General features: G+C 35.1%; 1 pseudogene; it reads right to left on the bottom strand.

Moving 5' to 3' along the window:
• Positions 1-9,028: 9,028 nt before the first annotated feature.
• On the bottom strand, positions 9,029-9,737 carry LOC116633638 (annotated as a pseudogene).
• Between the last annotated feature and the right edge of the window lie 1,943 nt (positions 9,738-11,680).

Below are 11,680 nucleotides of genomic sequence, written 5' to 3'. Positions count from 1 at the left end.
AACTCTTAATCTTGGAACTATTTGTGAGAAATTCTGTCTTCATTAAGCCATTGTACTTCTGGGCTAAGTTATAGCAACTTAGTTTACCTTCACCTACACTGACTGCTGCTCAATGGCAACCCTGATGAACTATTGTTCTGCAAAAACAGTACTTGATTTGGAGGTAGGAATGTAATTGTTAAATAATGTGATAACTAGACTGAGAAACAAGAGACCACAGCTCAAGTTCAGCCCTGCAACTAGTAAGAACTTGAGTGAATTATTTAGATTATCTTATAACAATTATCATTATCAAATAATATCCTGAGCTTCTACTTGTCTGTTTCCCTCCCAGAATATAAGCTGTGAAAAATACAATTAATACTTTTAAACAAATCCTCTATGGCACAAAGAATAGGCCTTGGCATATAGTACATATGCAATAAATATTTGTGGAATTATTTGAACTTTTCTGGTCCTCTATTTACATAAAATATAAAAATTAGATAGACTTGACAAAACCCTTTGAGATTATTTTAACATTTTAAGACCATTTGTTTTAATAAAAATGGAATTCTGCCACTTATGGACTTATTAGTATAAAAATAAATTGGATCTATGCTAACACTTATTTACTAGCTACTATGTAATAGGTACTCAACTAAACCATGGAAATGAAAAGGCATAGGGGATAATATTGTTGGGGTTATGGGAATGGATGGAGTTAGAGTGGTGATATCCTTAAAAAAAAAAAAAAAAATACCCTATCACTTGGAATTAAGATGCAATATCCAATGATAAAATATAAGTTATTAGAGACATGGAAAGTGCTGTAAGAACGGAAAGTGGGAGTGGAATTTTCTTGCCCCTTGGGAATGGGAATGAGGAAGATTAGAGATATTTAAGCTATCCTATGACTTCAGAAGAAGAATTCCCTGGGCAAAGGCATTTAACAGGGCATTTTGGACAGACTGATATGAACATTTACTCCAAAGAATAGAAGCAAGTTGTTTGGTTAGGGTGCAAGTTGAAAGAGTAGACATCTATGGATAGAGATGAAGAACTGATTTTGATAAATCTGACTTCATTTGTACCAATCTGTTTTCCCCTTGTCCTTAAGGCAATGGCATAATAAATATTTTAGAGAAATTACTGTGGCAGCAGTGTTTGTGAGTGGGGAAAACTGAGGCAGAGAGAGTAACACGGAGACATGGGTGTGAAAAGGGTGTTGTAGGGAATTGTTAGGCGGGGCTGGTCCTTGAAAAGCAAATTATCACATACATAAAAATGGTCATAAATTGATCATATTCTTGAAATCAACATACAGCACTTCTCTCACATTCTAAAAGTTTACGTCAGAGAATGCCTCACTTCCAAATGTGAGACACTCAAATGCAGTTTGTATCAGTGTTGCTATGGGACCTTAAGACTTTGTCTCAGCAGCTATACATATAATATACATATACAACGTATTGGATGAGCCACTCATTCCTTTCTGAAATATATAATACATAATGGATTTGTTCTCTTCCACTTTGAGATTCTCTAATAGTATAAATTACCAAATTTAATGAAACTATTTTCCTAACAGTTCTATTGAGCTCTGTATTTTGAAATTTGGTATGCAAGATTGGAATGTGCTTCATTTAGTAAAATACCTGTGCATATTAAAATCTCAATCACAATCTTTTCAAAGTCATTCAAATATGTTAAGCAGTGAGTAAGTGGGAATGAGGATAGGAGACATATTTTATTTAAGTAGTTTCTTTTGTGTTTCTTCATTTTTCCCCTAATCTGCCTACGCTGTGTTCCTGGAGGGAAATTTGTCCCAACTTTTATTTTTCATTCAATGTGTCTAAATATGTCAAGAAATTCCAGAGACAAAATGATTTGAGAAAGGTGAGATGAGCATAGGCTGTCTTAGTTTCTTCTGATGTTTTCCTCCAGGCATGGAGATTGGCACAGGAAGAATGCAGAATTCCTCCCAAGAGATGACTGCAGTGTAACCTCTCCCCACAGAGGAAAGAATAATAATATAAGACCATTGCGATCCATACAGAGAACACCAGAAACTTCTAGCAAAGTAATGATTTTTCCAAAGTGAAAGAGGAATTGACCTTAGGAATAATTCCTTAGGAATCTGTATTTTAATTTTTCTCCACATCTGGAGATTTGGACAAAGTAGGGATTCCAATCTGCATACTTAAAGGTGCTGAAATCCATGTAATAGATTGGTATATGAAAAGTCAGTATTTCCACATTGTTTTATAAAACATTACAGTGAACTGAATTTTTTTCACTTTAATATTGTCTCTCTGAAATTTAGGAGAAGTCCGTTGCCTTTGAAATGAGGTTGTTTTGTTTTTTAATTAAAAACTAGTTGTTTAAGCAACACGGCTTACTAATGGAAGCTTTGGTATTAAAATGATGCCTTTCTCAAATCACTTGGTCAGGGACAATTTTCAAAGTCCTCAGTGGAAAAAACAGAGCAAGCGGTTTCAGTGTTATAAAGAAAAGTTAAGCTTTTATATTTTGAGCATTTAGTGGTTGGACACTCAGAATAGACTGAGGGTAACAGGAGATTTTTAACGCAATAATTTCAAAACACAATTATTGTTTCATCATGTGTTGAATTGCAGAAGTGTGATAATGTTTATGTACTTTGTCACTACCCTAACACTGTCTCTGAATAAATCCTTCCCAGGTTCCCTATCAGGTGTTTTTCAGCCTATGTATAAATGACTTGTGATCAATGATTGGGACCTCAATGAATTCTCAAAGGCAGACTCCTTGAAAACTTTAAAAAATTTTTAATTCACAGTATGCCTTCTGCTAATTACATGAAGGTCTTTTTATGGCATTTTGATCACACAATGTAATTCTCTTTCAATTTTTCCACATGTGGTATGGTTGGTTACTCCCTGCTGGATACAGTTTGGTTACTATTTAACACAATGATGCATGTTTACTAACACAATGAAGTGTTTTTCAGAATTTAACATAATACTAGAAGTTTGATTTAGTAACTATTGAGCAGAATGATGATTTCCTCGATTCTGGATATTTCTATTAATACAGACTAAAAGTTAATTCACTTTTATAGAGGTTATATATGACTTCTATCTTTTCTTTGAATCAAAAACAAATTTTCTCATTAATGGTTAGAAACCAGCCTCCCTCCCCTTCTACCTAATTCCCTTCAGATACTGATGTAGTTGTGTGGGGATCTAAAAGCCTACCCTTTTTTTCCCCCTTATGCCACTTTTATATTTCCCTTTGTCATTGCATGTCTTCTAACCTGAGTTTATGTAAACTGAAATGTAACGCTTCAAAGTTTAAGATGCATTTACATCACATCACTAGTTGTCATTTTTAAACTTAAGCTGTCACTTTAAACTGAATATGACACTAAAAGGTCACTTGAAAATAATTCTGCCTAAGATAAACCAGAAGAAATAGCAAATGATTTAGAGGCATTTTGAAAAATCAGTAATAATGTTTCTTGGAACTTCACTAAGTTGTAAAGATCATCCGCTGTGCTAATAATAGTGGTAAATACAATGTGTGGGCGGTCAATGTTAAATCACTCAAATACCCTTTAGAAAGGTTCAGATAGAAGAAAAGCTTGAAAGAAATGGATGAAAGGGAAAACTACGTAATTGTTGTTAGACTAATGGGAGATGCTGGTTTGAATCTTTACCCCAGGAAACTAAATTACTATCATAGAAGCGATTATATTTTGTGCCTTCATCTTTGCACATGTTCTTTCCTGAAATAATTACATCCATCAGACAGCTGGGATTGGGTTGGTAACCCATTTTCATACAGAGCCTCTCTCCTGGCTTATGCACACTTGGAAAACACTTGAAAGGTGTTTGACTCAAACAAAACTTCATGCTAATTACACAGGTATTTAATGAACCTATGAGTAAGTAAACTTGTTAAACATGTTCTTTAAACTGTCTTATGTTTATTTTTTTTTTTTTTTTTTTTTTTTCCTTGGGGGGGGGGGGAAGGGGCCCTGGTGGGGGGAGGGGGCAGAAAGGGAATCTTAAACAGGCTCCAGTCTCCACGCTCAGCACAGACCCTGACTTGGGGCTTGATCTCATGACTCTGAGATCATGACCTGAGCCAAAACCAAGAGTTGGACATTTACCTGAGCCACCCAGGTGCCCCTATATTCTTTTTAACAATACCACACATATCACAAAAAGTCATTGTTAAAGGGGACACGAGCATTATTTTACCTTGACATCAGATGGTTGTGCCTAGGTATCACCTAGGGAATTAAAATGCATTGGAATTCCTTGGTGAAGTAAGAAGTACTAATGCCCAGGCTCGTCCTCAGAATAATTAAATCACACTGTCCAGGGCAGTGGATAACATCTTTGAAGTGGGGGAACTTTTAAAAATCCCGAGTCCAAGGCCACATTTCAATTCAATTAAACCAATTAAAAATCAATCTTTGGAGGATGGAGTAGAGCTATCACAATTTTAAAAATCTTCCAAAAAATAATACTCTTTCAGATGATTCTAATATCCAGACATTTGAGAACCAGGTACAAGAGTAGGTCCCAGACCCTTGTTTTTAAAAAATTCTCCAGAAAATTCTAATTGAGGTCATGTTTGGGGATTTCTGATAAAAAGAATTACTACCCCAAACAAGCAAACTGTCCAACAGCAGGCAACTAGGAAGTCTGATTTCTGGGTCCAATGTTCTTCTCTCTGTTTTGTCTGTTTCTAAGTTCTACCAATATTCTAACATCTGGTGCCAACATTCTTAGATTATAAGAGTAGAAGACTTAAGAGTAATAAGCTTCTGACAAAATTAAAAAATCTGAGGAAGACACCTGAATGGAATTGATTTTGTCTATAGGAAGAGGATGTCATTGGGACCTTGCTTTGGTCATCACACCATGGGAAGTCCTGCTGGTTCAGACCTCCATATCCCATTCTAATCACATTGATGTGGATCATCTTAAATTACACAACAAATGAAAAAACAGGTTTATAAAGTCATTTGCTTCCAAATGTATTTTTTGTAACGTGATTGTGGGTTAGTTTTCTAGGGCTGCCATAACAAAGGACCACAGACTGGGGGCGGATTTAACAACAAATTTATCTAGAAGTGTGAGGTCAAAGTGTTGGCAGAGATGGTTTCTTCTGAGGCCTCTCTTCGGCTGGTAGATGGCCACCTTCTCCATGTGTCTTTTCATGGTCCTCTCTCTGTACATGTACAGGTTTATGTCCTAATGTCTTAAAAGGACACCAGTCAGATTAGGTTAGGGCCCAACCTAATGACCTCAGTTGAATTTGTCTTTAAAAGAGGTAATTATCTCTATGTACAGTCACATTTTGAGGTATTAGGGATTAGGATGTCAACATATGAATTTGGGGAGGGGGACACAATTCTACCCATAGTGGGTGGAAAGAACACTATTTAGGCATGTTCAAATGTCTGTTGTTTAAAAATATATAACAAAAACACCGGAATTAGTGACACCTGGGGTGTATGTTTTGATCACAATAATCACAAAGATGAGAATACATTCAAGTTTATGGGCCCTGTTAATGTAGGATGGTTGGCCATTTATTTGCATGAAAAGCAATGCTCACACAAATGTGTATGAACATGTTTCCAAGTCTAATGTGGTTTTCAATTATCTTAACTTCCCTGCCCAAAACTAGATAATTGCCTGTCAATCCACTACATTCTGACACTGAAGGTTTTTCTTTAGATGTTTTCGATACATCAGCCTCTTTATTCTATGTAAAAAGCTCAACAGTTCTACTCAATGGCTCAAACTTAAATCAAAACACTAATTTTGACTAAGAAATTTTTGCATATTTTTGTTAACATGATTCATATGTGTGTTGCAGACACATACATGAGCTTTCTTAGCATTCCATTAGAAATTTTAGAGAAGCGTGGATGATTTGAGGTTGATGGTACAGCACTAAGTTAAGTGAGAAATCCCAGTGTGATTTTTATAAACTAGATCTGTTGCCAGCCTCATGCTATTTGAAAACCATAACATATGGTAAATCTATAAGTGCTCTATTTTTTCACAACTTTTAAACTATAACACATACCAGTATTATGTATTAGGGGTTAATTTTTAAAAATCATTTAAAATGTATTCTTTGATAAATTTTTTTAAGTCAAGTTTCAGTTTATCTGCAACTAAAATTAGAGCTCATAAGTGTACCATTTTAACAAACATTTACACCAAAGTCATTCTAGCTCTACAAAGGTGTAGAGTATTTCCCTGTCCCTTCCCAGTCAATTTCTCCCTACCTCTGCCAAGACAACCACTTTCTACAGCCTTTGTTATTTCAGGCCTGCATTTTGCTAATTGTTCTACCAGTACATTTCCACTAAAAATTGTCTCTTTCCAGCCTTCACTAACACTTCAAGAACTCTCTGGCTTCTGTCTGCGGCCCACGGTCAAAACCAGTAACACGTGTCTTAGTTTTCTTACACACTATAATCCCATTTGCAGTAATGATCTTGACTTCAATAACCAAAGTTTTTCCTTTTTTTTAAACTTTTTAAAAACTTTTTATTTTATTTAATTTTCTAAAATATTTGAGAGAGCGTGCACCCATGCACGAGAGTGGGGAGGGTCAGAGGGAGAAGCAGACTCCCTGCTGAGCAGGGAGCCTGATGCGGTACTTGATCCAGGGACTCCAGGATCATGACCTGAGCTGAAGGCAGTCGCTTAACTAACTGAGCTACCCAGGTGCCCCTAAACTTTTTTTTTAAAGAATTTATTTTAGAGAGAGCATGTGTGCATTTGCATGCAAGTGTGGGGGAGGAGCAGAAGGAGAGAGAATCTCAAGCCGACTCCCAGCTGAGCATGGAGCTTGGCCAGCCCAGGGCTCAATCCCACAACCTTGATATCATGACCTGAGCTGAAATCAAGAGTCAGACACTTAACCGACCGAGCCACCCAGGTGCGCCCCCCTTCTTTTTTTTAATACTTCCTATAAATGGAATGAAGCAGTATGGATGCTACAGTGACTGGTTTCTTTTGCTCAATGTAAGATCTGAGATTGATCTTTTCCACATGTATCCATCAGTACTTGGCTCTTTTATTGCAGTGTAGTACTCCATTGCATAACCTCATTTATTCTTATGATGAACATTTAGTGTGTTCCTAGTTTTGGGCTCTTATGATCATAGTTTCTATGAGGATTTTTTTGTTTTGGACTTTTGGTGAAATTGTACCCTCATTTCTCTGGGATATATATTTAGGAGTGAAATTGCTGGGTCATAGGAAGGCATGTGCTTAATTTGGGTAGATGCTTCTAGTTAGTTTACCAAAGTGGCTGAACCAATTTCTATTCCCTCTTGCAATGTATAAAAGTTACAGTTCGTTCACATCTAATTGCCCATATAGCCACACAAAAAGCCTAGATTGAGCTTTAAACTGCCAAATACGCGGTGCTTGAACAAATGTAAGATTTGATGAATAAAGCATGAATCAAGTCCTTGTAGGTAAAACTGAGTAAATATACTTGAAGAATTTTTGCGATATTTAAACTGTGCTCTTTTCTTTTTGCATCAGTAGTCATAATCACTGAATTTATGGAAACAATGGCAATCATTTTTCAATAGTATGGTAATATAATAGTTTGACTTTTATTCCTGTACATTAATAAAGTAGACTAGGTTGTTTTATTAATGGAGTCTTAATGGCCACATTAATTAACCTCCTTGCTTTATAGATAATATAAACTAATATATATTAAAAAAATAAGGATTTAAGTGTATATATTTTTCAACAAACATTATATGTAAACTTTATTTAAACTTAACAGTGCCCCTGAAGATGATATTTCTTTTTGGCAGAAGAAACCAGATTTTATAGAGCTTTAAGTTGCTGAAGTTCATAACAACTTAATAACATGTGGAACTTAAATCTAGCTTTTCTGGCTACAGGTTAAAAGCTGTGTCTATCTCTCTAAACAATAAGCACATATTTAAAGCATGAATTCAATTATTTTCAAGCAGAATATGGTGATTTCAGGATTTAAATAAGTCCTATTTATGACAGCACATTAAATATTTATATTATGGAATATAGCTTTACTTTTACAATAAGATTCTTATGTTAATCGAAAACATATTTTAAAATGTAATGAATTTGTAGTAACCCTAGCATCTTTTTATAAGAATAAAATTTAATGTTTCTAAATAGAAAGGATATTTCATATATATTTTTATTCCATTTTGGTTGTATCCAAAATATATTGCAGACAATAGGATAACTCCTCAATTATCTGTGGGTGTCTCATGCTCTGTGGTTTTAGGAATGTTCTTTAGTACCTTTGAAAGAATAATGAAGCATTTAGAGGAAATTTCTTCCTGTTATACTAAATTGCTTTGTTTTGATAGAATGCTCACTTAGTCTATAATGTGATTCTAGACTACGAAGTTTAGTGGGTTTTTTTTGTTGTTGTAAGCTTGAATACATCAAAGTGATGGTATATGTTTAGATATTTTCCCCCTAATCCTATGAAAATATATTAATATCACATCATTGAGTCAAAAATAGTTTTTATTTAATTTTTTTGGTCATAAAATATGGATATTTTATTCAAGCTCTGGGGAATGAAAAGGGGGGAACACATCCTTCTACACACCATTCTAATTTAGCTGACATTAATTTGAAGACGTTAAAGCAAATATGTATATGTATCTGTATAAATATTTATATACACCCATTTCATCAGTGTTTATATATTTACTCTATTTTTGTTTTTTATAAACACCCTTAAAAATCATTAAATGCATCCCAATACTTCTGCCTCTTCGTCAATCATTTAATATTGTTTGGATTAGATTCACAGTTTGTGTTTTAATCCCTTATGTGATTGGTCAAACTGTACATTACATTAGAAGACGTGAGGGAAAAACTTGGTTTTAAAGTTATACCTTAAAAAAAAAGTTATACTCTGTGTCACAGTTACCCTTTACATAATTTTTTCATCATTATTTTCAACTTCACACATCTCATAGTTCTCTGTGCAGACTATTTCCGCTTCAAGTGCTGTACGCATCTACATCTTCTGGAGGGGACTGCCCGTGATCCAGGACCTTTGGGGCCAGGCATGAACTGTAGCACTGGAGGTGGATTCTGATTTTATCTTTCAGAGCCGAGTTCTGTCGGCAAGGGCACTGAGTATTTCAGGCTGTCGGTTGTCTTTTCAGATATTTCTATTTCAGCAGAATTTCCTAGCTTAGTTTTTCTTTAGGTTTAGGAAATGACTTTTTTTTCCCCCCCCACAATAATTTAAGTGCTTCATAAATTTGCTGGCTTGTTGTATATGCCTTTTTCTCAGTTACCTTCGCAATTACTACTAACTGAACTGGGTAGCAAACAGTTGCTCCTAAAGTGGACACTACCAGTGGATAAGTTTTCCTAAACCTAGAACCTTTTCCAAATAGTACTGTATCCATTATCCCGTTTTTCACAAACACATAAACACCCTTGCACCAGCCAATATAAGGACCAGCTGGAGTGTGGATGGATGCAAAGCCCACTTGTAAATGGCAGCTCTTCAACCTATTTAGACTGCAGAGGTGGTGCGGTATATATGGGGAGCTGCTCTGGTTTTACTAGCTGCTTTTTGTATTCTTCTTTAGCCGTATGCACAGTTATAGATGCACATATCAGACCTGCAGGGATGGTTGTCAGCTTTTCCATCCTAATAGCTGCCGTATCTGTAACCTTCTCCGTCTCAGTTCTCATATGGTGGGCAGAGAGGGACAACACAGTTCAACTCAGTTTTTATTTAATTTAAGTTTTGAAAGCTATCCTGTCAAAGTAGACTGGCAGTCAGAAGTTCTGGGTTCCAGGCTTATATCTGAAGCTGGAATAATCATTAGCGAATCTTTTTTTTTTTTTTAACTGTAAAATAAGTTTAGACTAAGTGAAGATCAAAGATCCTTAAAACTCTAAAAATGTATGTATTCATTTTATAAGTAGTTTTCTTTGGCTTCTTAATCTTTGTGGCTTTGCCTGCTGTGGTTATTGTAGCTCTTGTTTTGAAACTGGGATTTTTTTTTTCTTTTTTTTCCCCTTTTTTTAAATGAGGGGTAAATACTTCTGCTAGATTATGTCATGCTCATTTGATTAAAAGCTGATGGTGGGGCTATATATTAATATCAGAGTCTTTGTTTTAGATCCTTCTGGGCAGAGGCATTATATTGCTTTTGAATAGAATGGCATTCTTGCAGAAAACCTGGTATAATCCATTTCCCTTTGAAGAACAAGCCCTTTATAGTTCTCCAGTTTTTTCATTTCCTCTAAATACATTCAATGAAATTTTCATTTCATATTTCAATTGACTTGTGTATTTGAATAATGTACCTTGTTAACATGATTCCACAAAATAGCTTTATTGAAGGTTCTTTCATTTAATATTTTTTTAGAACTCATTAAAATTTCCCATCATAGTTGTAGCTCATAAGCAATTTATGGCATGTAGTAGGGATTCAAAAAATTGTTTTAGTTGAATTGACCTCAGTAGAATTACTGAGAAATAAGATGTTCCAAGTATGTGGAGCTGAGTCACTTTTTCTCAAACTTTAAAAGTTTTGATTATCATATAAATAGTAGAATTCCTTCTGATAAATAAAACTTATGTTTCTGAATTTTTTTTTTTTTTTAAAGATTTTATTTGTCAGAGAGAGAGAGAGCGCATGCACACAAGCAGGGGGAGCTGCAGACAGATGGAGAAGCAGGCTCCCCGCTGAGCAGGGAGCCCAATGTGGGACTCAATCCTAGGATCCTGGGATCCTGACCTGAGCCGAAGGCAGACGCTTAACCGACTGAGCCACCCCAGGCAATCCATATTTCTGAATTCTTAAAGATTGTATGGAATAGAACCGACTGCCTCACTCCCCACCTGGAAGAACAGAGTATCCCCATTTTGATCACAAAGTATTATCTTGTGCATTGTAAAGCTTCCTAAATGATACATTCTATCAAATTATCCCCGATAACTCTAAATTTTATATTTTCCTAGCCTTCTTGTGTCCATTTTAAACATTTGAGCCTTTGAATCTTAGCTAGGAGAGCTAAGTAGTTGTACTTAGTAGGATAACATGTTAAGAAAGTGGCTTTTTGGCCATGTGAATCTGTGCTGTTTCGCAAAATCTCTAAAACCAATTTTATTTACTTCAGAGGTCTTTTTTGTATGTTGGTTTCCGATTGGGTTTTATGTAGTTTATGTCACATATTATCTTCAGACTAGTGACATATTGCTACATTGTTTTTTAAAAATAGTTATGAGACAAGCAACTTGAGTCTAGGTTATATATTATTGTGCATAGAATGAAGTATTAACACTGTTTTGTGTCCCATAGATTTTTAAGTTGTGAGATATTTCAAATATGTAGAGACATGGAAAGGATAACATTATGAACCCTTTTTTCCACCACCCACCCAGCTTTATCCTAATTTTTCATGTCTTCGTAGTTTTTTAAAAGAGATAACATTTTACAGATATAATGGAAGTATGGTTTCCATTTCTAGTCTAATCATTTTAAAAAGGTGTATTACTATTGGGGTTGATTTTTATCTTTTCCCTTTATTTTGTTTAAACTGGAATACTTATTCATCCATTTAAGCAAGAACCGTTTGAGTATATAGTAGGTACTGTGCAACACTGAAAGATTTGAGGAAGAATA

This window comes from Phoca vitulina, unplaced genomic scaffold (genome assembly GCF_004348235.1).
Source record: "Phoca vitulina isolate PV1807 unplaced genomic scaffold, GSC_HSeal_1.0 scaffold8, whole genome shotgun sequence".
Taxonomy (NCBI): domain Eukaryota; kingdom Metazoa; phylum Chordata; class Mammalia; order Carnivora; family Phocidae; genus Phoca; species Phoca vitulina.
Note: the sequence above shows the minus strand (reverse complement) of the source record. Positions and strands in the feature narration are given on the sequence as shown.